The 6,034-nt window shown below is 35.4% G+C and overlaps 1 pseudogene; it reads right to left on the reverse strand.

Annotated features, from left to right (window-relative positions):
- Window positions 1-4,555: 4,555 nt before the first annotated feature.
- On the reverse strand, window positions 4,556-5,002 carry LOC107436535 (protein GVQW3 pseudogene; annotated as a pseudogene).
- Window positions 5,003-6,034: the final 1,032 nt, after the last annotated feature.

Below are 6,034 nucleotides of genomic sequence, written 5' to 3' on the forward strand. Positions count from 1 at the left end.
GCTGCATATGAACTATTAAATAATTTATATGTAGTGATGAAAATATGGAAATTTTTAATACCTGTGGCAACCTTGGAAAACTAGTGCATTTTGAAAGAATTAACAGTTGAAAATTAGGCGAGACAACACTTAGCTTTTTGTGTGTGTCAAAATTGTTTTACAATTTTTTCCGGATTGTTTCGCAATTCGAGGTCACTTTGCTTCTTCTTAGTATACTTGTGTATTGTAGTCTAGTTCATTAGTTGATCGAAAATTGAATGAAATTAACTTTGGAAAACAGAAAAACAGAACGAAATTAACTTTGTATTGTATCATAATTTAAAATTTAAGTTATCGTTGATTCACCGTTTGTTTTCGTGGTAATAGGTCAAATCTTCGAGAATGAAACTTAGTCGGTCTAAACTTCGCGGACATAACTTCGCGTGAACAAAACTTAAAATGGATAAAACAAATTCAAAAATTGATTAATAGTAATAATCATACTTAAAATTATTCATTAATTTTAAAAGACAATATTTTATATATTGCATAATTTAAAAAAAAACTAAAAATATTACATTTAATATTTTATATATAGTTGAATAATTTTTATTCCAATTCTTTAAAGCTTATACTTTTTTGTGTAGTATAAACGTGTATCATATAAAAAATGTTAAAGAATTTTAAAATATTGTTTTTTTACTTTTTTTCTTAAACTTTTGTTAACGAGCTTTTATTCATGAGGGAAATGAAAATTTTTTAACTTGCAAAGTAGGTGAGGAGCTAAAAATAGTTGAAAATCTATGACTTACATGAAGCAAAATGAGAAAATCGTTAAAAAGTACATTCACTGAAGTTGGATCTGTGCAGCATCAGCCGCAAACTGTTATGATTTCTTGATGAATTCTATATGCTATTTTATAGAATTTTCTTAAAGAATTTTTTTTTAAAATGGTGGTAAAATGTAAACATTTTTTAGACTTAAAAATTTAAATTAAAGTGATTTTGACCACATTCTGAACTAAAATTGTTATGCTAGCTTGGCACCTGGGCCGCGAAGCTGCCCCCATCCCACCCATCGTGAATTATTTAGCATTGTGTAAGTTCTTTGTGGTTAGCAGGCAGTGTGGTAGCTATGAGGGTTTTGACCACAATGGTTCGTTCCTTCGTTGTTGTGGAACTGGGCGTCTGAGACCTAAATGGCCCTTATCCCATTCATCATGAAATTTCCCAAAGGGACATACATAGGAAAGTTGTATTGGTGGTTCGGAAAAGAACCTGAAATGAGATAAAATAATGAAATGCATCATGGGGGAAAGATGTAGCAGGCTTGATGGCGAATCTCCTCATCTACGTCTTTAGGGCTGGGAGCAGGGAGATGAGTAATGAGATGACTTTCTCGTCTTTCAAAAGCTCTTGGAGTTCTTTGATGATCCTTAGGAACTTCACTGCACTGCTGAGGGCATCTTGTGGTCTACGCGTGACAGCGCGATATTTCACCTCGGCCGAGCATTACAGCCAGTAAAACAGGCCGGATGATCGCCTTGAAAATTGATGCATTTGGCCGGAAGGGAGAGAGGCTTCACGCATTGGTAGGTAAAATGTGCTGCTGCACATTTCATGCAGGCTGTATCACTTGACCGTGATTTCTGTGTATGACCAAATTTCTGGCACTTGTAGCATAGGATGGCGTAACGCCCTCCGTTAAATTTCTAGACTTGGACTGGAAAGGACAGCAGATTCTTTGTGGAAATAAAGTCCCAATGTTCCGAAAAGTCATGGAGTATCACTAGAGAAAGAAGAGGAAAAGGGGAGACCCGTTGTCACGCCTCTTTATTAGTCGCTCTATCTTGATTGATCGTCGACCATTGTCCTCTTTATCTTTCCGAAGATCTTCCCTTCGGATGTCTAAAGTAAGGCCTCGCACGAGAAATTTAAGTTTTCTAGGGAGGTAATTGTTCTTGGTCTGTGGAGAAGGCTCCGCCAATTCAGATTTGGATGGAGTGATCTATGGTGTTGACTCAAGAAGGGTAGAAATGGTTTCCGCAGACATTTCAGCTTTTCTTTTTTCTCTTCCTCGGTCTTTCGGGGGAGGAAACTATCGGAACAGGCCTCTTTTCTACACTTATAGCCGAAGATGGCTCGATTTGGATAGTTTCCAGATGAGGCTCGCAGTAAGAAACAGTTTCTGTGTTTTCCATCGTCTTTTCAGGCAGATTTGACTTTTTCGCTTCCAAGGGAGTGGTCGATTCAGGTTCCACAGGGCACCCTAGATTCCTTGCTTGCTATAAGTCAATGAGTAGGAAATGAGTGTCCCTGGATTAAAGGCATTATTCTCATTCACTAGTTTAATAAGAGCAACACGAGAACCAATTCGTTGATCGATTTCTTCTATACTGTAATGGTTCAATGATGGATCACGGAGCTGTGTGGGTTGCCGCACGGGTCTTTGTGTCCGCCGATTCCACCACGGGCGCGTCAATGGGTTGACATAGTCGCAGAGCTTCAGATGACGGCGAGACAAGTTGATTGATGATCAAGAACCTGGGTGATTAAATAAAAGCAAAGCTACTCTCGTGCTATTAATGCTCCAACTGAAGACCAACGCATGACATGAAGACTTGACGATGAAGTTGATGACTAGTGAAAGATCTCCGAGACAATGCCAATTGAGACACTATTTTTCTTTCTTTCTTTATTTAAAAACAACTGGGCACCTGGGCCGCGCAGCGGCCCCTATCCCATTCATCGTGAAATTACAACAATGAGGTAAAAACATTTTGAATATAAGCAGTCGGTGTGGTAGCTTTACAATAATATTACCATGATTAGAGAAAATACAAACTTGAACTGAGATATTTACAGTAATTGCCATGAAAATATGTACAGAAAATATAACGTTGATTTGAAAAAATTACAACTTGAACAAAGATATTTACATTAATTGCCATAAATATGTACAGAAAATTGAATATGAGCATTAATAAATGATGATTATGTATATACAAAAGTCGTGATTCAAGAACGTGAAGATTTAACATAAATTTTCGACAAGCCTTAGTGGCGCCATCTAGTATGCTAAACTTTAATTTGAAAGGGCAGTATGCAGTATTGAGACACTATTTTCGCTTTCGCTTTATTTAAAAAGAACTGGGCACCTGGGCCGCGCAGCGGCCCCTATCCCATACATCATGACATATATACATTGTGTTTAAAAACATTTTGAAATTTTGCTACATTGTGGTAGACACTATTTTGGGAAAGTGCTAGTTCTAAAGTGCTAGTTCTTTTTATATTTCAAGTGGTAGAAAAATGGATGCTTTTGATTTATTTTTATGTGTGTATCTGTATCTCTTATCTAAAATGATTTTAACCATTATTGCATTTTAAAAAAATTAATAATGCTAGTGAAAGTATGGTAATATATCAATATCTCCAGATTTGACAAAATATTAAAAAAAAAAAAAAAAACGGTCTATAGTTTCAAATTTGCAGATTTTCGCCTAATTCTGCGAATTTTTTTAAAAGTTTCAATACGGCTTAACAGAAACAATGTGGTGTATCACATAAGCCTTTGGATTATTTAGAAGTAGTTGTGAGTAAAAACCCTATTATAAAGTGTATTTACTAAAACAAGAATTATACAACAAAAGGCTACTACTCGAAAATATTTATCCGTTGTCTGGATCAAGTTAGCATCTCCAGAGATGCCAACTGCTCCGGACAAGCCAAATTAATTAAAAAAAAAACGGTAAATAACTACAAATAAAATATTGCAAATATTTGACTGTTTTTGCTTGCTTTTCAATAGGTATAGCATGACATAAGTATTATACAGTGGTGAATTATATAAGCCTACGGATTATTTAGAAATGGTGGTGGATAAAAATCTACTAAATTGAATTTATTAAATCAAGAATCACAATTGATAAACTACCACTTTAAAATATATATTTGCTGTCCGGAGCAAGTTGGCATCTCTGCATCTCAACAGCACGTTAATTTGCTACATTAAACATTCACAAAAGTTTTGAATATTTTTAACTCACCACTTTTATTTATAAATAAATATTAATATGTTTTATTAATTTACCCACAAGTTAACATATGAGCTCTGACAATGTTTTAAATTACTTTAAAATATACTAGTATAGATATATACTGGTGAGTATCTAATATAAAATATTTTACGGAAAAAAGTGTCAGGAATAGTAGTAAAATTAATCCAATTTTTTAAAAGTTATTGAACGTTTAGATACTGCAATATTTTTATTCTAAATAAATATACGAGGGCTGTTCGGGAAGTATCGAGACTGAATTTATTATACAAAAACATGCATACATAAACAGGTTTTGAGTCAACTCCTTCGAAATATGCTCCATTGGCAGTAACATACTTGGCCCAACGATGTTTCCTGTCCTCGAAACATTTCTGGAACTCAGACTTTGGGATGGCCTGAAGCTGCTGCGTCGAATTCTGTTTTATGGTTTCAATGACTTTTCCATTGTGGCGACAGCTGCTTTGTTTCGGGATCGTATCCGTAAATCCACAACTCATACCCAGTGATGATGAGATTCATGAACTCCGGATCGTCTCTTGCACTTTCAAACAAAATATTGCCAGTCGTTGAAATTGCTGATCCTCAGTGAGGAGACGCAGCACAAGCTTTGCAGACACTCGGTGCATGTTCAAGTCCTTTCGCAAAATTTCATCGCATGATCCTATGGAAACACCACACTCCAGTTCAATTTCTCGGACTGTTAAACGACGATCAGAGGGCACCACAGCCTGCACTTGTGCAATCTTGTCCTCATTGCGAGAGGTAGACGGGCATCCAGAACGGGAACCACTGTCCACTGATTTACGACCCTCCTTGAATCGCCGGAACTTCTTGAAAACCCGAGCATGACTCATGGCCTCATCTCCAAATGCTGTTTTCATTATCTCGTAGGTTTCGGTGCACGTTTTACCGAGCTTAAAGCAAAAATTGATGCAGATTCGCTCCTCCGTGTTTTCACACATTTTCTGTTTTCGACGAACGCACGCAATCACTCCACATGAAAGAAGTCAGTGTGACTGAACGGCGGGCTGTAGAGACCTGCCGATTTTCGTGAGACGAGGTGAAATTTGCACATGCATGATGCCCACAGTCCCACCGCTAGAAATTTTCTGGAATAAATCCAATACATTCAGTCTCGATAGTTTCTGAACAGCCCTCGTATATAGATCAGAGGATGGTGGATATGAATTTTTTATTCGATCGTCTAAATCAATGTTAAAAAATTTTTCAGCTTTTTTATAACAAAATTAATACCAGTTATTAATTTTTTCAGGTTCGAGTGAACCCTGTCTACAAATACATTAACCTAAGACGCTTTTCTAATAGAGTGGTAGCAAAATGTATGCTTTAGTATTTGATTAGTTGTAATTTTAATTTAAAATTGATTTTGACCACAATGACGATGTACGAAAACAAAGATGATTTGTACTGTTGTTAAACAGACTGTCCCTCACTTTTTCAGATGTCCTGATCCTGATGCTGCTTGAGCAAAGTTTCTAAATTCTTTAAAATGTTTCTAAATTTATTTAATTCAATTAATAACTGAACCAATTCGCCACCGCTTTCCTACAGCAGAAATTAAACTTAGGTTGAGAACCTATGTGTATATAATTGACAAAATAAACACATTGTTTTTTAAGGGCTGACGAATTATAATAATTTCTCTACCTTTGCATAATTTCTGACTAATTTACCTATTATTTTCATCCTAGTTCATTTCATTTACTTTAATTTTGTTTATTACTTTGGTTCTTAAGAAAACTGAACTAAGGGTTGGTTCTAATAAGCATTAAATTTTAAAAACAATAGAAGATATATTTTGTTTCAAATTATTGAAATAAAATTCTTAGATTTTGGAAATCAATGAGTAAAAAAACAACAGCTATGTTTTGCCCCGCGAAATTAGAGAAATGCTATCATTACCACAACTTTTATTTATTTATTTTTTGGCCAGACTGTACATTTGTAAATAACATCAACAAGTCATGGACTTT

The sequence above is a fragment of the Parasteatoda tepidariorum genome, chromosome 4 (assembly GCF_982258835.1).
Source record: "Parasteatoda tepidariorum strain Cologne lab strain chromosome 4, Ptep-v5.0, whole genome shotgun sequence".
Lineage (NCBI taxonomy): Eukaryota > Metazoa > Arthropoda > Arachnida > Araneae > Theridiidae > Parasteatoda > Parasteatoda tepidariorum.